Raw genomic sequence first — 24,783 nt, forward strand, 5'->3', positions numbered from 1 at the left:
TGATCAAATACCATAAGAGCTTTACTTTTAGCACTTGATAATCTATATCTCTATTAGACTAATTTGTCTCCAATTAAATTTGCTTGACAGCTAAGTCTTCAAAACACTTCAAGCCTATCAACTATTCTTGAATTAGGTGAATGCATTTCCATGCTCTATATTACCTTGATAAATTCGTGTATTTGTATGCGTTTTTCACTGGGAGAAAATGTTTTAACTGTGTTTTATTTTCAGAGAAGAACTATTTATACAAACATGGGGACTGTGAAACGAAAATTCTCTAGTGAATTGTGAAAAGTGGACATATTTCTAAATTCATTCCACTGCCTTTATCCAAACTTAAGAATTTGAGACATTTGTTATTCCTTCGGCAAGACATCCCCGCTGCACAATGATATGTTCATTTCATAATTTGGTTGCTGGTCACCAAGTGCTCCTTAGTTTTTAAATACATTTTGAGATTTACTGGAAACTTGAAGAAGAAATTAGTTCCTGATTAAGACTATCCCAATTTTTCTTTTTACTGTTAGTTTCACTTGTTTCTATGTTGTTTTATGTCCTTGTTATATAATTGTACGTGGTGTGACATGTGAACAACACGATTCTGGATGAACTTTGTGTTACATGTACATTGTTTTCATTAGATAGACTGCTTGGGACTAGTGCGTCCCTGAGGGATTTTGAACATGCTACAGTTGAGAAGTGAAAATATGGACCGTGGAAGCACCAGCTAGAGGTTTTATGGACTATTAACATCTATTATTGTATTATGATTAAATGCAGCCAAGAGTCATGAGTAAAAATACCAGATTGCAATAAGAAACATCTGACTTTTTTTTTTTTTTTAGTCTTTCCCAATTTCCTTTTTGTTTTATATCAAAGGAAGATACTAAGTTTCAGAAAGAGGTTTTGAAATCAGGTAATTTACCATTCCGACCCATCAGTAGAAATGTTTTTTGATTAAGCACTTAGCAATATGACTGAATTGACAGTTTGAGAAAATACCCTGCATGTCAGTACTGGATATTTGAGTTGGAAAAATATCCTTTTTATTAGACACATTGTAAAAAGCATGCATTCTCGGATACTGCTGTTACGCTTCCATTTCTTTGTGTCATATGCTTGCTACTTGTAACTTTTTATATAAAGATATATAAAAATGTATAATAATTTCCTAACGAGTTAAGAAAAATGTTTTCTTCTATTAGAGTGATAAAACATTGACTTACATAAGTGCACACTTTATATCAACTCTTTCTACCTGTTAGGCTCTAGGATGTCTTTTAGTATTGAGGCTTACTTCTCTAAATTTGATCTCTCAAATTTTATGACTATGTTCTCCTTTTAGAATAGGACAATCTTTTTAAATGCTTTAAAATCACAGGCCCTTTTACGAACCAAATTATGCCATTCTGAGTTGTTCTCCTACTCAGGCAGACATATAATACCCGAAAGCTTACTAATCATGATGTGTTTAATATAAATAAAGCAAAATCATATAATATATTTAATTGTTGTTGAGTCATATACACACTCTCTAAAGTTTGATTTAATAAATGGGTACTTTTTAAATATTCAATGTGTATTCCTAGAAAATTTTAAAAATCAGAATTACTGTAAATCCGCTTACCAATATCTCCAAAACTGCTGAATTCTATGGAAGTCTGTCCTTCAAATAGTGAAGTAGTCTGGTCTATCACAGTTAAAACTTTGTGACTCAAGCAGGCTTTACAAACCTATAGATGAATTACTTGCACCCATCTCCATTAGGAATTCAATTTCATATATGCTACAGAAACAAATAAATGGGAAAGAAAATAAAATTTTATGATAGAAACATTAAAGAATTATCATAGCAATTCTGAACAACCTGTATTGAAAAAAATGTCAATATACATAAATAATCACTTCCATGAATGTGATACACTGATGTATAGAAAATATATTGAATGTGATAAAGAAAGATTATTTCTCTTGTTTTGCTACCTATTTTGTACACAGTTTATGTCACAATCTAGCCTTTAGTATTTGACTTGACTGATTTATTTAGTTGCATGCCAACCCTTATGCCCTTTAATTCAAATTTAATGCACCCACAGATTAATTTTGAAGTGGTTAGCCATATTTTATTTTCCCTATTTAGAAATCTTCATAGGACCACTTACAATTTGAATGAATAATCTCAGAAAAGTACAATATTCATGTCAAGACTTATTTATACAGCAAAAAAGGAAAATAAATTAAGTGAACCACTTGACTTTTCACTTGCCCTATAGCTGTCCACAGGCAGTTCTCCCTAAATATGCAGAAGGCTCCTGATCTGCTGGTTCAGTGCTTAAAGGATATTTGCACCAGAAATCCACTCATCAACAACCAAAAATCCAACCACACTAAGTAAAATGACAAAGATGGATGTCTTATGCATATTTAGTACACAACAGCTCCATGGGAAAACAAAAATATTTCAAGTGAAGACTAGACTAGGTCTTCTCAGTGGTCATACAAAAAAAAAAAAAGAAAGAAAGAAAGAAAAGAAACTTAACAATGGTCATTGATGAATCATAAGAGAAGGTAGTGATGACATGAATCATGAATGCAGGGACCTGGGGCTCCCTTTTGGCCCTTGATGTAACTCTAGATGCTAGATCTGGGAAACAGGGGAGTCCGTGATGCCTGGGAAGTCCTTGGAGGAGGCTCTTTAAAAGCCAGGACTGACAAATATCCATATATTATAAATTCCTATTGACTGGCACACCAGATCTTACACCTAAATATCAAACTTTGGTTTAGATTCAAATAGGGAGACACACTGTGGTTAAGGAATGAGGTGTTTTAAGACATTCAAGATGTTTCAAGATATTTCAAATCAAGTTATTTTAATAAATAATGATATTTTTTGATAAAGTGAATTCAAATATGACTTACACAAGTGCTTTATTAATTCCACAAGATATTCTAAAAGCATAGTTACACACATTAGTTAATTTGAAAATAGTTGTTTTCCTTTTATTTCTTTATTTTTGAATTCACTTTCAAAAACTGGAAGACATATCATGAGTCTATGCAACACCTGTGAAACCCTGCTTTCAGCCTCTTCCATTTGTCCAAGTGCATTTCGATTGCCTAATTCAAGATTGATGTGCTGATTTGGAAATGCGATTTTTTGTACCTGATTTTATATACATGCACTTTCTATGAATCATATTGCAAAATAGAGATATGTGATGTTGATCTTCCATAATTCACTTTCATTTGGTCAGATAATTAAATGTGGCTATAACTGTAACTGGAAATGAGCGTCTTTGGACTTTTAAAGGAGAACAATCCACTTTGTGGAAATGTTGGCTTTTATGTTTTGCATAACTTTTTTCCACTAAAAATATTTCAATCGGTCTGACTCTATAAACTGTTATTCCTAGTGTTTAATAAAGTTAGGTCTTTGACAAAAACTGAATGATTATTCACATAAGCTGTTGCATCAACGTCTTTGTTTTTTCCCTTAGGAATTTGGTTTTTCCTCAAATTTGGTAGCTTAAAAAAAATCCCATGAATGGATTTTCCTCAACCTCTGAATATCATAATAAATGGCAAAATATGATACTGGTTCCTGTTACCTTAATTAAAGTAAAGGCAAATAACTTATTTATGTATTAGTGGTAGAATACATAATAGAATTTTATCTTATTATGAAGTTTGTATATTTCAATGATGAAAATGATTCCTGTCAGATTCCAGCTCTTGAGGGAGGTTAGGTAAATAAAACCTGTAAAATTCTCTGAATCCTGAACGTATATGATTTGAGGAGTGAGTTTCAGTTTTTTCCAATTTCTCTGAACTGAGCTAGTTTTGATGTCATGTCTACTTATGATTCTTTCTTCCTTTTGTTTGTTTCTATCTGTCACACAATGGCACAGAGAGCTCAGCCAAAAAAATGTTAAATAGATGAATAGAAGTATCTATTCTTCTATAGAAGAACTTGGACTTGAATTTATTATAATTCTCTTATCCATTTAATTAATATTTCCCATTCTTCTCTTAAAGGTTGAAAAAAGTAGCAAAGCAAACTATATTGTAAAAATAGCAGAGATGTATTTTTATAAATAATCTTGTTCCATAAATCTGAGGCCCTATGTTAACATAGATTTATCCTGATTCATTTTATTAATGAGTTGTTTAAATCATACTGCAAATTTCCTTAACCTTAACTTTATTTGACTCACTCGAATAAATCCAACAGTGTCATAGAAATACCAATGTGGGTGACCAATGTCAGATGCTCTTCTCACCTCATCAATTTTTTATCAATTCTTAACACCTCAATACAATTTTTTATTGTAGCCTCTGGTTCTGTAATTCCTTGTGCATTATTTAAAAAGCAAATGACCTCTTAACATGTCTTTAATTCCAAAGAGTTAGGAATAATAAACTCTACCTGCTTCAGACGTATGTCATTTATGAGTGTCTAGGGTTGGTTTTCAGAAAATCATTTATTCCTGCATGAGTACAATTATGTAATTAAACCACTGTTTTATATTCCTAGTAATTATGCAATTCAATATATGCTGGTTTGTCCCTAACTTCTACCGCCTCTCCAAAGTCTGAGCTATGCCATTTTACATTGGTCAATTATTTGAAAAGTTATTTTTTTTTTGTTCTCCAAACAGTCACAGATGTAGACACAAAACGTAACAGCTAGCAGAAAACACAATGTTTAAATTTTTAAAAAGAAAACATTTCTATTATGTCGTATTATGAAATTTGTACTTTTTTGTCACTTTCTCATGAGTTAAATTTAATAGCATAGCCAGTCTTTTGATCCTGTACAGTCTATATACTGAGATTCTGCCTAAGTGATTTGGGGATGAAAAAAAAAAAGAGGCAGCAGTCTGTTGGGGAACATGATTATGGAGTTTCATAGAAGGAAGCGTGTTTAGAGGAGCTAGATCAGAAAAATGAAACCCAAAATTATTTGCCAAGTTTTTCACCTTAAAAAGCTAATTAGCTATCACCTTCATAATCTTGAATGGAAGATAAAATATATTCAATTGTCAAGAGAATGCAACGCAGATGATTTTTCTAAGATTTTATTTATTTACTTGAGAGAGGGAGAAAGAGAGAGCATGAACATGAGCAAGCAGGGGGAGGGGCAGAGGGAAGGGGAGAGAAGGAATCCCAGGCAGATTCTGAGCTGAGTAACGTGGGGCTGGATTTCAGGACCCTGAGCTCACGACCTGAGTGGAAACCAAGAGTCAGCCATCTAAGGGACAGAGCCACCCAGGTACCTACCTCTCCCCGATGATTTCTCGTAGTAAAGAAGTTGGTAGCATAAAAATGGGATACAAACATCTTCTCAAGGGGATCGAGAAAGGCTTAATGAATAGCCGCCCTGTTAAGCAGATCTTGAAATTTGGAGACCATCAAATCATGGGCCAAGGAAGTATTTTCACCTAGAGAAATTGGAGCAGGGTAGTTGGGAGGCCACATGTTTATTTCAGTTAGCTGGAGCGTAGGAGTAGACAAAAGGAGAAATAGTAAATATAGTTGACAGAGTAGGTTGGCATTTGCATCATGATTTCTGAGTGCACGTAGTTTCATCTAAAGAGGTTCATATTTTATTACAAGGAGAATATTTTAATGCTTCTTTGCATATATGGTTTATGAATTATACTTTAAGTCACATCCTCTGATAGCAGTATGTTTGCTCAATTGAATGAGACTAGAATAAGTAAAGGAAATTAAAGCAATACAAAGGCAAAACATTAAAAAAGAATAGCTGATTGTTAGATATCCAGAAATATCTGTTTTGATTTTGTGTTTATTTTCTGCCATATTTTTTTAACTCTCAAGATTATGATTAACTCACTAACCAACCCATTGAGCCCTATGTGCTAAACACCGTATGGAGGGTTTCAAATCAAGTGTTCTGTTGGTCCTGTTGGCAGTCCTAACACTACTAATAACAATACTTGTTGTTACGGTTGTTGTTTTTCTGTTGTACATATGAGGAAATTGAAGAGAGTTTTCTATTAACTTTTCCAAGATTCCATGATAATAAATCCGGCACCAACCCTAATGATTAATGCTAGAATCAGCCAACAGTCTTCACCCATGTGCTTATGGCTCTCTAATGGTCAACATGGCACTAGTTCATATTCATAGAAACCCCATAGTTTTGTGCTTTCTCATCTGTAAAAATATGTATTATAGCAGCTTCTCTCTACCCTGTAGCACTTAAGGGTCAAATAATGCATTGGAGGATATTTTTATATCCTGTAATACATTATAAATACGTAGTTTTCCCTAAGTCATGTGTAAACTTCATTTATTACCGACATGGAGCAAGTACATCATCTATAACAAGCAGTGATGAAGAATGATTCCAGCCTTCTTGTCTTCACAGTGAAATGACTGACTCCCAGAACCCATTGATTGTTATTCACTGGAATGGGGTTTTCTCTGATGTTCACTTTGTTACGTTATTTTATTGAGTTCTGAAGGGACCCCAAAAGCCCTAGACATAAGTATACACTGAAATACCAACACTTGAAAGAAAATCCTGTTTTCAATCCCAGCCAATTGCTCAATAGACATTTGCATGATATAAATAGTGGATAAGCGAGCATGTAGACAGTTACATAGAAGATTGCACTCTCCAAGCCACAATTATGATATAAAATGTGGTATAATGCACTAAAAATATGTCCTTTTTGAACAGGAAAAATTCAAACTCAAACTTTAGGTTCACTTCATACTACTTATGTGCTCTTAAAAAAAAGCTATTTGAACCCTCTGTTCACAGTGCACAGTCAATGTGGGTCTATTAAATGAGCAAATGAGTAGAAAAATTACATTTAAGAAGTAACTAAATTTCTTTCTTTGACACAGAAGCACTGTCCTGACCTGACACCCGCCCATATTTATCTAGCCCTTCCTTCTAGAACTTATAGAACTAAGCTGGATTCTGAAGGAAGCCTGAAAAAGCACTGTTTTATAACTGGTATGATAGGTATACTAGCTTAAAAAAAAAAAAATCAGCAGGTTGTGGTTTCCAAACAAGCACACACAGGATACAAACGAACAAACAGCAATGGTAAGTTTTGAAACACAAAAACTTAGAATAACATTTAAATAGAATTTCTTGAAGTAGCAATACTCATGGATCAATTGATACATATCAATTCAGTATACTTAGGAACCTTGGGTGGTTCATGATTTTTAACTTCTCACATATGCTAACTTTAGAAATGGAAGTGTCTTTTCAAAAATATCACTCTTTAAAATGCAGCTTTTCCAAGCGGCTCATCATTGTTAAGATGTATCCTATGAACACATTTTCCTATAATATATTCACCCAACTTTCTGAAAGGACTGTCTATGTGTTTAAAATGATTCTGTCATTAATTGATGATAAAGTCTTTTATAAAATGTTAGTGTAGTTGGGAGAAAACACTCTCTACTCCCTTATAGCCAAGTTTTTTCTCCCATTGACATCGAGACTTATAAAATAGGGAGGTATTTTCTGACCAGACGCTTATCCTTTTGTCTCTTGTAAATGCTTATCATTTATTGAAGGACTGTGTCTGTTGGTGAGATAAACTATCTCACCTTCAATTGACGGCTCTGAATGACCAGGCCTGGGAACTGCAAGCCAGTCATTTCCTTTGCCAGCTGGTCCCTGCTCAGATCTCCTAACAGGGTAGTAGAGGAAGATGGAGTCAGCTGAGGATCTCAGAGACTTACTTGCTGTTTGCTTCTGTCCCTGTACCATCATCCAAGCATCCTCGCTTGGGTTCAGCAGCAGCCTCAGCCTCTTTTGGCACCTGGAGACCATGCCTCCTAGCATCCCTCAAAGGTATCTGCAGAACCAGGCCTGCTCTCCTCAAACCGCTGAGACCTGCCTCCAGGACACCTTCTAGGTTCTGGATTATGAAAAACCTCATTCTGTTCCCATTGTTTCCTGAGCCCGAGGGCAGGTCAGCCTTCACATACCTTATTATCCTTATTCTCTGTTTGTTTTCCTGGCCTTCCAACCTTCGCAACAGATTCCTTTCAACACACACCCTCTCGATGTATCTGGTACGTTTTCTGTTTTTTACTGGCTGGAGGATTCTGATGGGTTTTACCTGGCATTCTTATCCAAGAGCATTTTGAAATTTTTCCCTGAGAGTCTTTTGCTTACCTTATGAAACTTTGCCTACTTAAATTTCATATGCTAGCTAAATTATTTCTGAAATATTGCTTCTATAGCATGAACTATTAAAATGTATGTGACTATAATGTGTATGTTGGTAATGAACAGGTGTTCTTTTTCACGGGGTGGGTATTTTTCATGCCTTGTTGGTACTTATAAGGGAGGGGGGAGAGATATCATTTGTAGTGATAGGACTTTGAGATTAAAATCATCATGGATCCTCTTTCTAATTTATATTCCTGATCTAGGCAGGCTCCAGGCAATTTCTTAATTCATTTATGTGCACCATAATCAATTTTTGTGAGTCTTTAAATTTTACTTTATTCTTCAGGAATAAAGTTTTTGTCAAAATGATTGGACAGTTTTGTTCTGCTGATGCCTTCAGGAGAGCCTAGAGATCCTGCTCTTGTCTATTAGAAGTTTCAGAGCATTTCTTAGGGGCTAATAACTTAAATTTGAACTAATCAGCCACAGAGCTTGGCAAGTTAAAATTTTATAACTTCAGTTTTTCACAGGGAATGCCTTTGGATCTAATCACCTGGTGGTGAGAATTTTAATCCCTCTAAGTCAACCACCATCAAACTTTTATCTCAAGGGAACAGGAAGACATGGACATCTGGCTGATAGGTGAACTGACTAATTTTGACTCAGTCTGTGGTCTATTTAAATTGTGATTTTCTGCAGTTTGTGATTATACAGAAGGAAAAGATCCATTTTTCTGGTTTAATCAGATGAAACCATAGCTTGTTATGATAAACTCATTTCATACAAGAAATATTCTTGACACTACTTAAATTTAGACTTTTCCCAGAACACTCACATGTATCTATCCCTGTTGTCCTAGTAAATCTAGCAAATGTAGCCATTTCTGAAAGCGCAGAAAGAACAGACTTTATCTCGACAGAGCTTTAACCAGCAAAACAGTAGCTCTGTGTTAAGAATACGTAACCATTGCTGAGTTTGCAGTGTCTGTGAGATACTGTTCTGAGTATTTTACAGGTGTTCACACAGTTAGTTCTCACAACAACCTTACAAGGTCATTATTGTTAGTTTTATTTTACAAATGAGAAAAAAAGAGTTCCAAAGATATTAAATATCGTTTCCAAAATCATGTCACTAGTACATGGTAAGGCCTGGATTTAAACATTGAAAGTCTGGATGGATATGGAACCTATCGTTCTTTTTTTTTTTTTTTTAAGATTTTATTTATTTAATTAAGAGAGCACGCACAAGCGAGGAGGAGCAGAGGGAAGGGGAGAAGCAGGCTCCCTGCCAAGCAAGGAGCCCAATGCTGCGCTCCATCCCAGGACCTTGGGATCGTGACCTGAGCCAAAGGCAGATGCTTAACCAGGCCACCCGGGCACCTCTGGAATCTATAGTCTTGAACTGTGAATCAAATTGCTTCTCACTGATTCTCCACTTGTTGATTTTAATGAGTGGGAAGAAAAATATTAGTTACTGATTTAAATCTACTTTCTAACCTCGATGAGTACTGAGACAGGAGAGACAAGGATCAGACGATAGACATAAGAGTGAATTCTCCTTAAAAGCATGTTTCGGAATTCCCGTGGAGATACTGGAGAAAAATAATGGAGGATCTTTATCTACAATTTTAGCATGATGTATCTGGTCTGTCTAGGTTGCTTATGGTAAATGAATTTAGAATTTATGGATTTATGTATGGCACAAGACCTGCTGAAATCTGTTGGGAGTCAGCATATCACTATCTTAGTAATGCCTCATAACTAAAATATGTTTGTGTAAGCGATGCCCTACATGCGTGCCTTAGACAGTTCCCATACATACAGTGTGTTGGGGTTCTCCTGCTACACTAATAAAGACCTAGTAAGTTCAATTTTTATAACCATACTTCCTCACACATCACATTTAACTCAAAAGTACCTGTAGTCTTTGAATTATTGGTAAAATCAGATTCTCTGTGAGATTTGTGATTTTTCTAAGTCGGACTCTTTTTGCTTTCTTAAGGAATTTTGTACAATCTCTTTTGGAACTCAAGAAGTTCAGTGCCAAAGCTGTGTACTCCTTTGGCTTGTGTTGGTGGTTATCACCAGCTCTGTGAAATCATTCAATAAACACACCACAGCTCCTCAGTAAATATTCACTGCATCCATACTAGGTGCACAGAACCGTTTTAGTCACAAAATGGACGAAAAGACTCACTTTTGTGTCACATAAACTAAGGAACAAGGGAAAGCAATAACAATAAAAATCCTATGGCATGTTGTGAATTTACCTTGACAAAAAAAAATAGTAATAAAGGTATTAAGAGATGGAAGTGTTGAGATACAGAATTGGTATGTCATGTGGAAATGGCATGCGCAACATCTCTGGGAATGTGATTTTTGACCACAATTTAATGGACTGAAGTAGTGAGACTTGTCAATATCTGAAAGAAGAGATTTTCTGGCAGAAAGAGTATGCTGGATGTGCCTGGGAGGACACTGTGGTGGGGACCGAGAAGGAGAGTGGACAGTAGGAAGCAATGAAGGGGAGTGGCCGAGACAGAGAGCAGGTAGGGGTAATCAAGCAAAGCTTGCAAAAAGAGAGTTTGTTTGGGCTGAAATGGGAAGTCACCAGAAGGTTTTGTCAGAATGCTGGCACGTTATGGCTCTGCTTTTCCTGATCTGCTCTGTCTGTTGTGTTGAGAGAAGTCTGAAAGGAGTAAGGGGGAAGTCAGTGAGAACAGGAGGAAATCCAGGGGTGCAGCTGAGAGATGAAGCAAGTGTGGCAGATCTGTCAAGGTGCAGTCAGGCAAACCAAAGCCACTGTACATAGTCAAGGCATTAAAACATAGATAGGAGTTAAGGGCTTAAATAACCTTTGGAAAACCTGAGGAACAAAGGTCAGAGAAGCTTCACTAAAAGCTCTTAACCCGATGAAACCTGAAGATTCTGCAATTCTCAAGAATCTCTGGGAAGCACCACAGAACTATTTGAATCTAATGAAGTCGAGTGGGGAGAGTAGTTCTAAAGGACACGCCTGCACATATGTGCACATCGTACATGCATTTGGCTGTGTGTGCTTTGGAGGCTAAGGGCCGCCGATCTCCTCCACCAGTGGAATCTCACACCAGTGCTCATCACTGACAAATGCTATTCTTCATTTGTACTTTCTAAAATTCCTGAAACCAGAATTATTACCTTTTGTAGTATTGTTTTCAAAGTAATTTCCTTTTCATATGTCATTCATTATTCAATGGCCTGGTAGAGGAAGATAAATACAGTATGGTCACATTCTGTCTTCTGGAAGTCGGAGTTCACTGAACGAATTTCATTATTTAAGAAAGTACCTTGTTTTCATAGCTTCCTTTCCTACTAGTGTACTAACTTTCTGAGGAAAGTAGAAATTCTTTTCATTTTTTTATCCCCAGAATAGCACCTTCCGGGAATATCCTGGATTCCCCATAAATACTTTTTGATTGAATGAAAAACTTTTCCGTAATAAAAGGAATCATCATAGGGCAAACTGAGTGCCAACACGCTGAAACAATCAGTATGGACCGGGTGTGGAGAGGTAGATACTAGAATGTGTGAATCATTTTATGATTCATGACAAAATTATGATTCTAACTTGAGTGAATTTGTGAAGGTGTAGAAATAAATGTGAAGAGCAGACAACTATAAGAAGAAAGGTTTTAAAAAAAGAAGTTATACGAGGCACCGTGAGGCTTGAAACATCAGTGGATTATTTTGAGTATACCATTTCATTTTTTTCTATTATTATTATTTAATCAAGGGAATCTTTCAACTGCTCATGATGGACTTGGGAAGAAAAGATTAGAGATTTATACTCTCAAGGCTTACCAAGAATAATGGAATCGATATGCTTGTATTTCTTTCAGATACAATTACACTTTTGTTGCAATACTTTGTAAATAAGACAGTTCAATCTTCTTGTCAAGTTCTGAAAGGATATATCTAAGGACTATCCAAGAAAACATTTTGGAAATTGTGCTTATTTAAAACAAAAACAAAAACAAAACATCAATGCAATAACAACAAAACCCTTTTAGAACCAGACTTGATGCAGTTGCTTTCCATGGAGCCCTCTCGCTTTACCTGATGGTCCTGGGCAGGTAAAGAACATGGCAGAAGCTGGAGCTCAGTCACAGTAAAAGCAAGCAACACACACATCTGTTAAGAGAGTCTGGTTTTCAACAGTAGACACTTAGTTTTCTCATGTCTTAGAGTAAGCATTCATCATGAACATGACCAGTTGCTACGAGTAAGATAAGGTTAGCTGTAAAGAAGATTCTTGGACACACATTGTTTTATTTAATTGTATCCTGATTGTCATTCTGGAGGAAGACATTATTACATTCTTCACTTTACAGGTAAGTAAACTGAATCTTAAAAGAAGTCAGCTGATTTATCTAGTTAACAGAACCAATAAATGGAGGGACTCCCAGACTCTAATTTAAGCTTCCTATTGACACACTCCTTTGCTACCAAAGTACTAATTTCGTATACTGAGCCCCAGGGATGTGCTAATCCTTGATATACATTTTCCAGTTCAACCCTTGGAACCACATTGCTGGGGGGTATGAGTCGCCCCGTGCTTTTTATGAGGGGATTGGTGCTCAGTGATGTTCAACGACCAATGCCAAAGAAAGAATTTGTAACCATTTGGAGGGTAAAAGCAAAGCAAAACCAACAAACCAAACAATCACATGCATGCATCCTCATGAGTCTATGAAAACTATTTTCCCCACATCAGTAGTTATTTATTTGGTTTCTCTTTATAGGAATAATGTTGGATTATCTGTTTTTAATGAAGCACCACCAACACTCTCTACTAGAACTGCAGACTAGCTTTGAAAGTGTCCCTTCCCTCTCTGGCTCTGAGTTGGAATTTGTCAATGAGAGGAACTCACAAAAGATTTGGAAGGGAAGACGGAGTGGAAGTCATTCTCCTTGGGAGGTCGCAGAGGGCAGATGCAGCAGCTCCTTGAGCACAACTATGAGTTCCCAGTTCTCCGTCACAGAGACTGAATGTGGAGACTCCAGCAATCTCCAAAAGCTCTAGCTTCTCTTCCATCCCTGAGCTTCGATCCTCAGTCCTCAGGGACCACTTCTCCAATCTTTGGGCAGTGGCCCTTCCAGACTTTTACTAGCCATGTCCTTTCACACCTGTGGGATCACCAACTCCCATGCTAAATTCCTCATTCTTATAATGCTATAGAAATTCTATTTTCCTGACTGAACCCAGACCAATATAGGTGGAAGATTTGTCTTGTGGCGTAATCCAAATTGTGTTATTGCCGGTAAAGGTGCAGTGATTCTTGGCCATTGGGTGGAACACAGTGGAAATTTAAAAAAAATTTATATGTATATTGCAATAAATTCGCTTAATTCTACCCAGTTGACTCTGGAACAGAGGGAATGATAGAAGGCATCAGAGAAATAATTAACATGAGCAAATAAGCCTGTGGCAGTGATGAGGTGAATGTTTATCCTATTGCTTTCATTAGTCAAATAGTGCCATTAAGAAAACATGAATGGCATGTGTTAGCTTTGATGTGAAGGGGATTGCACACACACACACACGGGCAAATGGATTTTGACATTGTACAAGCAAAAATAGGAACAGTATTCTCAGTATCTAGAAATGAGACTAAGAATTTAATGTGTTGATAATGATATTGGCATATTCTATATATTGACTATATTTTTAAAAGTCTATACTCTAGAAAATGTATTTTACTTTTTATTATCAATCTGGCTACCATTTGTTGAGTCTACACAAAGTTTGAGCCCATTGAATTTATAAGAAATTACATATATTTTTGTGATAAGTAATGTAGCACAAGCATATGAAAATAACATTTTCAGGTAAGTCTATGTTTTAAAAGCCTAGGTTTTTAAATCATAGATTATAAGACCTTAAATGTAAGTTCTTACTACATGCTGAGGGACAGCATATTAAACTATATGTGGTGGGAAAACAAGCAGCTTCTTGGGTGCAGAGTGTACAAACCTAAAACAAAATGATGGTACTGTCACTGATGCTGTCATAAAGATTAATGCAGAGGATGCCCTTTGAAAACGAAATCTGCTATTAAATGTTCATGATGAGATTCAGCCCCATCTATCAAAACCCACTAAATAAAGATTAACAGCCTTCTGTCTATTACAGATGTTACTTCTTCTGTCTGTGTCTCTGAGAGATGAAAGAATCTTTATCCATAATACTGCTGCAAATTTATTATTGAATAGAATGACTATTAAGTACATTGTTTGTATGCACAAATATATTATTTGACTCTTAATAATCTGATCCAAACAGTTGTACACTATGCTGCTGGTCTGTGACTAAAACAGATTATAGACAACATTCTGTCAGATGCAAGTGAATACTGATTTTTAAATTCAAAATATGATTTATTGAGAATAATACTTCCAAAATAGCATGATGAAGAACTAGGAGATGATATGGTAATGTGTAGGGAGTCTTTGCCACAGTGTCACACAGAATGTATCTAGAGCCAATTCCCAATTCAGAATGTCGCTTACAGTGACAACAAAGGCATCTGGTTTCTGCCTCTCTCGCTTGAAATATGAGCACTCTTGCAATCATCACGAATGACAACGAGTTACGCAAACATCCAGAAGGAGACTTACCTTGCAGTGTTTGCCTTCACATACATTCAACAACATCATGTGAAGTTTTAATGTATAAATGTAAAGAATAAAAGAATTGTTTCAGAAAAAAAAAATCATTCTAGTGTTCTTGCGAGTCTCCTGTCTTGGTTACTGGATTTTACAGCTTCTGTAATAACAACGTTCCCTTATTTGACCTTCTTTTTGGGTGAAACACCATTTGTCACTAATCTGCAGTACCGGCATTCCTGTATCCCTATTGGGTGGTGCTTCCTTGTGTTCTGCAACCCACCTCCCCACTGAGATAAATATTACTCCAGTGGACCAACAATTAGTATAGGAAATAGTCATCCCTCTAGATGGAAAACTTCATGGGGAGCAGGAGCTCTGTGTTGTTTGTTTCAATTACCTCTCTATATACCGTATTCAGTATAGCTCCTGGAACACAGCAGGCTATCAACGTGTATCTCATAAATGAATATGTAAATGACTCAGATAAAATATTTTTGAAATAATGATTTGTTTCTTTCCTTCCCTCCTTCCTCTCTTCCTCCCACCCTCTCCCACTCGCTCGCTCCCTCCCTCCCTCCCTTTCTACCTTCCTTCCTTCCTTCTCTCCCCTTCTCTCTTCCTCTCTCCCTTTCTTCTTTCTTTCTTTCTTCTTTTTCATTTCAAGGGGTCTGAGAGCTTCTAGCACTAGGAAATTTGTCTCCTATAATAGTCATCTCGGCAGCACTAAGATATGACACATGAACTCAATGATCACGCCAACAAACATTTATTTCTTATTCTCTTTTCATGTCAGAGACAGTGGTTGGCTCCTCTAGCACTGCTCCCCATGTTTCTCATTCCAGAAGCTGGTCTGGAGGAAATGCTTTCATTGAGGACATGTGATTCTCATTGGGTAGAAAAAAAACAAGAGACCTGGAAGACATTCCAGTGATATTTCTGCAGTTCTGTTTGGTCTTGGTTTATGGTATGTTTGCTACATTTGCCACTGGCCAAACCTGTGACATGACCAGACATGGAATCATGTAAAATGTCTTAAAAAGAAAAGGTGAGCAAGTCCTTGGAGACAGTAATGCAATCCACCTCATCTCTCTGTAAAATTTCTCCTGTAAAGTAAGTATGTTTCAGAAAATAACCCCCATTTTAAGTATGACTTTCAAGGACCAGCATTTGTTATTCAAAATGTTTAATTAAAATAATAGAAATTAGAAAGGACTTATCAAACACACGAATTTGAGCTTTGCAATGAACATATCTGTGATGTTTATAAGTTTCAGTTACCTGCCCTATCTGCATCTTAGTGTCAGGATATGTAAAAGTTGAACTAAGATAACTACCTTATAAAGTTTTCATGCAGATTATAAAATAACATGTAAAAAAATTTCCGAGGACAGTTCTAGACTTAGAGCAGCACCTACCCCCTCTTCTCCTTTGTCTGAATCATCTTCATGCTGGGATAAACCCTTAGCTTCACTGCTTTGCCCCGTACCTGTTGGCTCCCTGAAATCTACCGTCCTTGGCACTATACACGTAAGGCACTTAACATCAACTGGCTTTGATACTGAAAGCTGGGGATTTGTTCTCCACCTCTAGGTTTTGGGGTTCAGCTGGCTTCTATAGCTACCCTCAGGCAATATATTCTCCCAACCTACAGGATTTGGTATAAATAAATGAGTGGTTTTCTTTTTCCTTCTAAAATCTAGAGATCTGCCAGGTCATTGTCATCCCTTCCACCCTTTCCTCTATCCTTCTTCATAACAAAGACATTGAGAAACTTATGTAAGAATATAGTTCCTGGCAGCAGGAAACTCAACTTTTCAATTTTGTTCTTGAAGAAGAATCTCTCTTCTCTCCCACCCACATTTGTGTAAAGTGTCTCAGAATAAAGTGACTGTTTGTACTGTCTTCCAACTTGAATAATCTGACAGATTGCTTCTGAAATGAATCTTAACTTAAATCAAAATACAAAACTTTAATTAACAAATGTAAAATTCTGTACATATGGATTTTGCCTAGCATCATGACAGTTTCCTATACTATTTATCAGGCTCTTGGTAAAAATCAAGAGTGTTGGGGTGCCTGGGTGGCTCAGTCATTAAGCATCTGCCTTGGCTCAGGTCATGATCCCAAGGTCCTGGGAAGGAGCCCCGTGGTGGGCTCCCTGGTCTGCAGGAAGTCTGCTTCTCCCTCTCCCACTCCCCTTGCTTGTGTTTCCTCTCTGGCTATCTCTTTCTGTGTCAAATAAATAAAATCTTAAAAAAAAAAAATCAAGAGTGTTTGTTAGTTTGACTTTTGACCAGCAACAACAACATATTTATGACAAATATATAAAGTATTATACTGTGCATGTATAATTATATATGCACATTTCATACATATATAGCAAAATTTAAAGAAATTTAAATCACATTAAAAAAATTAAATCACTAAAAGTGATTTAATTGTGTTCATGTAAAACTGTCTCATTTTTGTATTTCAGAAAATATTTATTTGACCCCTTAATCTTTCGGTCATGTCTTCATACATTAGATTGACATTTATGTATTTACAGGCTCTGTACTAGACACTTCTCCTGAGACCCAGAAGTGTAGATATGATCATTCATGTTCCCATGAGGAAGACAAGTAAACAGATAATTATAGTACCATAGATTCAAGCTACATAGAAATACAAGTATCAGTATTTATATAATACAATTTATATTGAATATTGTAAAAGTAGTAGTTCCCTCAGAAAATTAAAATGATATGCTCTGGGGCGCCTGGGTGGCTCAGTAGGTTAATGCCTCTGCCTTCGGCTCAGGTCATGGTCCCAGGGTCCTGGGATTGAGCCCTGCATCGGGCTCTCTGCTCAGCAGGGAGTTTGCTTCCTCCTCTCTCTCTGCCTGCCTCTCTGCCTACTTGTGATCTCTGTCTGTCAAATAAATAAAAAAATAAATCTTAAAAAAAAAAAAGATATGCTCCTATATGCTTGAAGTTGATATTTTTTTTCTTAAATATCTTGCCTTCCTGTGACCTCACAATGACAAACTTCTTTGACAGAAGCTAAATTCAAATGCAGTTTGCCTGGTGACAAAGCCTGTGCCCCTTAAATGACTCTTAAGCTGGGAGTCAAAGGAAAATATATAAGGAGTTTTCCAGGTGGAAAAACTTGCCAAAGCCCCTCCAAGAGGGAGGAGGGTTGCCAGTGGTCGTACAAGAGGGCAGTCTTTCCCAGAACCTCTGCCTGGGAGGTGGGACCAGACAATAAGTAGAGGCCAGGTTGTGCACTTTTCAGTGTGATGATCTGGCTCATATTACCTTCTTGTGAATTAGTATATTCACTCACCATCACTCTTGAACTCAAACTTTGCTGAGAGCTATGTCAGATCTGAAGAGCCAACCAAGCACAAAAAGAGAGTGGTTCTCTGACTTTGAGAAGCTTTTGATCATTAGCAGAGAAGAAAGTCATTGAGTATTCACACAAACCAATGCAGCATAGTGGGGAGAATGAGATCATATTCTTGGAAGGTTGATGTGAGAGAAACCATCCTGGGAAAGCCTGAGTTTAATTAGTCTGAACTAGCTGAATCTCGGGAATGCTCTTGGCCTCTGAACATGGAAATTACCTAAATTGCTGTCACATGCAGGGTAGAGTTTTCTGAATCCATTTTCAAAGCAGCCATATGCCATTCATGCTAGCTACACCCACCCCTCATCTCTTGTCCTGTAAATTTCAAAGGTTTTTGAATGTTTCTTTTAGTTTTCATCAGTTCAGACTATAATAGATCAAATTTCAACAAAAAGAATCCCTCTTGACTCTAAGTATCTTTGAAGTTCTCCAGCCCTTCCTTCCCCAGTCACCACATATATTATTTCCCATTAATTGCCATTACTGACACTGAGACATATACATTTTCTAAGTAGACATCCTAGATTAACTTACCTTCCTTTTGATGAAGAACATTCTGACCTAAATATTTCTTTTGTGCCCGATTGACATTTCAGAGACTCAGTTTCATGACAATAACGTCTGTTGTAACCTGGGAACTTTAGGATCATCGTACCTATTTCTTCCAGATTGACCCTTGGCAATCCTTTAGGAGGTTCACCATCTTTCTTGCACTCCGTAATATGTGACTTTATCAGTCTGGGGTGGCGGCTGCTATATTCTGCTCTCAGAAATCGGAATTCGTGTATCAGAGCACGGCATCACCATGACAGGTTTTGCTGGTTATTTTTCTTCATTGTATTTGAATATTTGAGATGAGGGATGGTTCTATTTATATTTTATCAGTAGAATTCAGCAAAATGTCTGATGCAGATTATGTCTAATAAGTGTTTGTAGAATTTATTAGCAGATATCTTCCACCCCAGTCTTAAGTCAAAATTTTATTAAGCATTCTAGTCACCATTTCTTGCATGTCTTTTCCAAAATTGCTGTTTATGAATAATTATCTTGCATTATGTGTTAGTAGACACTTCTTATCAATTAACCCATCTGCACTGTATTACCATATGAGAGGGGGTGGTTGGATCTCTTTGTTTCTCTGTCATAAAAGTTTCCCAAGAATTAGGTGGGTGCTAGAGGGTTTTTAATCTCTTTCTGAACCTGAGAATTAAAATAATATCTTACCAGAGAAAGAGCAGAGTGAATTTAAATTAAAAATTCTTCCCTAAATAACTAAATTGTTGGCCAATATTAATCATACTAGTTATATTATTCATTATATAAAGATTATTAGGGACTGGGAGAGGATATGCAAATGCATGGTTTTAGAGAATGCAGATTTCAGGGCACAAGAGGGTCAAAATGTTAAAACTTCAGTGTAGGAATTAGCATACTGAAACCCTATTTCCTTATTTATATTTTCTTCAACTCCTTAAATTATTTTTTTTAACATTTTATTTCTTTAAGAGAGAGAGCACATAAGGGGGGAAAGGAGCAGAGAGAGAGGGACAAACAGAATCGCCACTGAGTTTGGGGCCTGAGTGACTGTTCGATCTCAAGACCCTGAGATCATGACCCGAGCGAAATCAAGAGTCAAATGCCTAACCGACTGAGCCACCCAGGCACCCTCAACTTCTTAAATTACTAACAGTACTTATTTTACTTTTTGGTGACTGACTTATGGAACAAATGGAACTGTAATAGATATAAAGCTTACTTCTTTCTTTGGCATGAGTAGAAAAAACAGGGATCACTTGTAATTAATTTACATTACTAAGCATCGTGCCATTGTATTGATCATTTATTATCATTCTCATTTCCTACCTTTTCATTTCTACCCTTTCGTGGCTTTCCTGATACCAAAATAATGAAACTCTGCGGTCCTGCCACCATGATCATCAGGGTGACATATACTCAAATATTTCGTATATAGAAGTCCTGTCCTCCCCACCACCTCATTAGGGTGACCATACAGACTCTTGCCAATATCTTGTATATATAAATGTTGTACATACTGCATTTTTGTATATAGTGTGCTTTTTGGTCCCTTATTGGGGATATTTAATTATTTATATAGTTTATAAATAATTAGGGTGATGTAATGGCTAAGCCTGCCTGTGAGTGGTTCTAATTGGATCCCACCAAGGTGACACTCGGTGTTGTCTAGACATAAACTAGTATTTTTTACATCTTTTTGTGTTTATGTCTTTTCCAAAATCTCATTCCCTTCTCTGTCTTCTTTTTTGAATGATTTTTGAATGACGGTAGTTGGAAACAATGGGAGAGCAACTCTTTGCCTTCTAATGAAAGGGAACTCTATCAAATGATCTACGCAGCATAAAATAATCAGAGAGTCATTGAGTGCAAACTACTGGCTTTACAGATGAGAAATTGGAAGGCAGAAAAGTCAAGTTACTTCCTGAAGGTCTCTCACCAGATCAGAGAATACCACCGTTTTCTTTCTAATTGTCAGTTCAGTGTTGTCTGCCAACTGCCCCACACAGTCTACCACATGAGCTACGTCAGGAAGAAACAAATAGATCTAATATATCTGCAAAGCAGATTTCATTTCCTAAGCACATATTTTACTCAATATTAACAAAATCCAAAAGGGGAAGTATTGTCTCTTTGAAAAAGAAAGAAAGAAATGCTGGGTCTCGGCCGTCATGATGTTGTGGACTTCAGTGATTTTTTGAGGCATACTGTAGGTGGAGAACTTGGGTTGGGGGTTTGTGGCTAGCAGGAAAGTAAGTTGCAGATGCTCCAGAATACTAATTATGAAACCAGCTGACACAGAGCCTTAGGTGCTGCCATTGTCACAGCAGATAAAACACATCCTTTTGGCTCATAAAGATTTTGGAGTCCTTTCATGAAACCAGATGGGTTCTAATTAATGCAGTATATGTACACAAGCCTACATCTTTTTATTCCTAACTGGCAGCCTGAGACCCATTTGGGATTCACCTACGAGTCTATTCCAGGAAAATACCCTTTGCATTAATTAACTCTATGGCATGAGTAGGGGGAACATGGAGAGGGCTGTTAAAATTGAGGACAGAATGACAAACTCTCAGTTCTCTGGACCTTTACACTTTAAGGAATTGTTTTGATGAAGAGGAAAGCTATTGTCAGTACCCTGGAGAGTTCCCCAGCCTTGAAAGGGTTGCCCGTGTGTCCCCCTTCCCTTTAACAGCAGAATCTCAATTTTCTCAGGAGCATCCATGAATCCAGCTAAATGTCTACCTACCCAGCTATGCATGGCCACGTCAGAGATGCCCAAATATGTTTGCTGAATGTGGTTTCGGCAAATGCCATTGTTTTGGGCCAAAAAGGAGTCAAGTGGACTTTTTCATCTTTCTACTTGGGCTATAGATATACTGTCTGAAGGTGAAGTGGTTATTTTGATTTTATAAGAAAAGAAAAAAATTCACATGGTGAAGGAGACAGAGCAGAAAAATGTAGAGTCATTTGGCCTCATGTACGCATATACCTCTCTGAGCTGGCCAATGAGATTAAAGACCCTAATCCTTATTTGGCTGATCATTGATATCCCAAACCACAAGGGTGTCTAAGCTCTTTCTAGAACTTTTTCCCAATTAAGTAAAAAAGATCTTATATTTTAAGAGTCATTTTTGCTTGTGTGTCATGAGTTTGCTTATTATCATGAAAATACAGGAGAAGAAAGCCCAGCCTCTCACTTCTCTCCAGCACACCCACAATCTATTCACACAAAGCGTTTGTGAGTAAGGAAGACTTCTCCAAACACTTGACAATCACAGGAAGTATCTCCAATCTTTGAATGCCAGTGAACTTTTATTTAAAATCGCATAGCTGAGATTTTAAACGTTGTTTGTCTTTTTTGGACCCTGCCAAAATGGAGATTTTCTTGACAACTTTTCCGTGTAATGGCTAGGGTCCTATCCTCCACTGAATCTTCTCTGCAGTCTTCAGTTCCCACTTTTATGTTTTTATGTAACTTCTCTTTGAAAGCTTAAAAGCAATTCTCTCCTTTTATCTCATGAGCAATAGTCTGATTTTTTTTCTTTTGAAGACATCATACCAACACAAAGCCTGATTTTCTACCTCAACCATGTCTTAAAGTATTATGTATTTGACCACATTTTTTAAGAAAACTTTTTATTGTTTTGCTAAGAATATATTGGTATCAGTTATTAAAACATACAGATTATTTTCACTTCTTTGTAAGTAAAGGAACGATGTATACATACATATTGATACGGGTTTATGTCCAGTTTTATATTTCTAAAAATGACCATTTGTGAGAGCTGCATCAATTAAATTTCTACTTCACAGTGCAGATATAGTCTTTATAAATGTCTTCTAAAATATTGGTAGAATCTCAGAAGATTTAAAGAGGGAGCAAGTGTTGCATAGCAGGAAAATCAGACAGGCTGGCGGGCGCTTAACAATTGTGTGTGTGTGTGTGTGTGTGTGTGTGACCACTTACATTTCTGCATCATTTCTTATATTTCTGCATCTCTCTGATTTTTCATCCATTAAACAGAAATAAAACACTGTGGTCATTATGTGGCTTAACGAGAACATTAAGTCTGGTGAAGATTAATAAGACCGTAAATACAGTCTGCATCAGACAAAACAGAAATGTAAAATTGTGGAGTGGTTGTCTGTTGAAAAAGACAACAAGTCTTAATTTTTAGATTGTGGACCCTAATTTTTTTTAACCCAAAGTTGATCTGAATATTTTTAAAGATTTATTTAGTTATCTCAGAGAAAGAACAAGTAAGCATGATTGGGGAGAGGGACAGAGGGAGAAGAAGAGGGGGAAAGAATCCAGCAGCACCCTCCCCCTGAGCACAAGGGATTCCAACATGAGGCTCAACCCAGGACCCTCCCTGAGATCATGACCTGAGTTGGAATCAAGACTCCACTGCTTAACTGAGCCCCCAGGCACCTCTGATCTGAGTTTTGATAATTGTGTTTGCCTTAGATGTCTTCTCAGTATCTATCCAGCCAATGAGAATTCAGGCAATGACTCCATGATCCTAGGTCGTGGTGATCAAACCATTTAGTAACACGTTACTATATGATGATTGCTGCTAACCAATGACGTAACAGGCAATGAGTACTCTACAATCAACTCAAAATAGAGTTTTCTGGCGTGGTAAACTCACACAGCACACCATCACCAGAGCACCCTACAGTGTGGCTTCAGGATGACTCACTTTGAAGTATTTCCTTTTTTGCAAGTGAAATCATCTGTAGATAGTTAATGTGAGAGAAAACAAGTGAAAAGAGGTGGTTAGTGTTAAAGCTTGGAATGCAGCTGACGATCATTAACCTAAATTACCACTCACCAGCCCACAGAGACACCAAGCAGAATGAAACCAGGGAGGTTTCCTATTTGGATCCAGAATATATACAACCATGTGGTGTGAATATCTGTCGCTTGATCCCTCTAGAAGGGTAGAGTTTCATAGTTTAGAATCTGTGTCAAGACCACATTTAGAATACAGAAAGGAGAAATGCATTTGCTTTATTCTGTTCATTTAAACAATCAAATAATAGATACAAATAGGTAATTTTTTTTCATCCTTTTGAAGTTTTACAAGAAAGAAAACTCCAATTTCAACAGAAATTTTTATATATTCCTCTGATTAGGTAAGTTTTTTTTCCCCCTTCACTATCCAACAATTTTGGCATGAGATATAGATCTGTCTATGTTTGGGGGATGTATATGACTTTGGGAAACAATTTTGTATTTAAATTGTTCTTGCTATAAATGACCTGCGTCGCTGTGTTCATATTAGTGCTCCCGTCCCCACGTAGGATGTTTCTTTCGAATCTCAGGAACACATGCTGAAATGACATACAGAAAAAAATAGTTTAAAATATGAATACTATTGACTATTTCATGACTTACTCACTAAAAGCTACACTTTATAGCCTAGTGTTAGGTGGAATCAGGTAATGCAGCTTTCTCCTGATACAACTGACCTCTTTTGAAAGCAGGAATTCCTCATGGAAATTTTACCAAAATGACTTTTGTAATGCTATAAAACGTGCATTATATTATAGAATAAAAATGCAATGAAATGTTTTATTGACCTCTTTAATGTATTAGGTGTGAGACTTTTATAGGTCTTTATATTTTAAGGAGTATTGAAATTGAGTCTAATACATTTTATTCCTTAAATATAAAAAATAGTTTAATCATTTAATTATTTTTCTAATAGCTACAGTTTATTAAGTGCTTCCTATATGCCAGGAATAATGTTCACCAAATTACAGGTATTCTCCTATTCGACACCCACAGTGACACTGTGAAATGGTATTATTTTTCCCATTTTAAAGGGTTCCGAGGCTTAGAAAGATTGAGAATCTTGTCAAAGTCTACTCGGCTGCAGCTGGACCCACACCAATTTAACAAGACTGATATTCTTAACAATATGAATGTTCCTCTACAATATTCTGCCAATGTCTTATATCCTTATTTCTTTTCAATACAAAACTTTTTTAAAAACTTAATTCAATTTTTTTCAGTGTTCCAAAAGT

The 24,783-nt window shown here is 36.6% G+C and overlaps 1 protein-coding gene across 5 annotated transcripts in view; it reads left to right on the forward strand.

Moving 5' to 3' along the window:
* NETO1 (neuropilin and tolloid like 1) overlaps positions 1–14,927 on the forward strand; it is a 125,500-nt gene extending 110,573 nt beyond the window's left edge. For 2 of the 5 annotated variants that reach the window (XM_044242816.1, XM_044242819.1), the window contains exon 11: positions 91–3,598. The gene's annotated coding sequence lies outside the window, so the exon portion shown is untranslated. Of the gene's footprint in view, positions 1–90; positions 3,599–12,956 lie in introns of those variants that run through there. The other 3 variants (XR_006383876.1, XM_044242817.1, XM_044242818.1) reach the window with 3 other exon arrangements.
* Positions 14,928–24,783: the final 9,856 nt, after the last annotated feature.

This window comes from Neovison vison, chromosome 3 (genome assembly GCF_020171115.1).
Source record: "Neovison vison isolate M4711 chromosome 3, ASM_NN_V1, whole genome shotgun sequence".
NCBI classification, from domain to species: Eukaryota; Metazoa; Chordata; class Mammalia; order Carnivora; family Mustelidae; genus Neogale; species Neogale vison.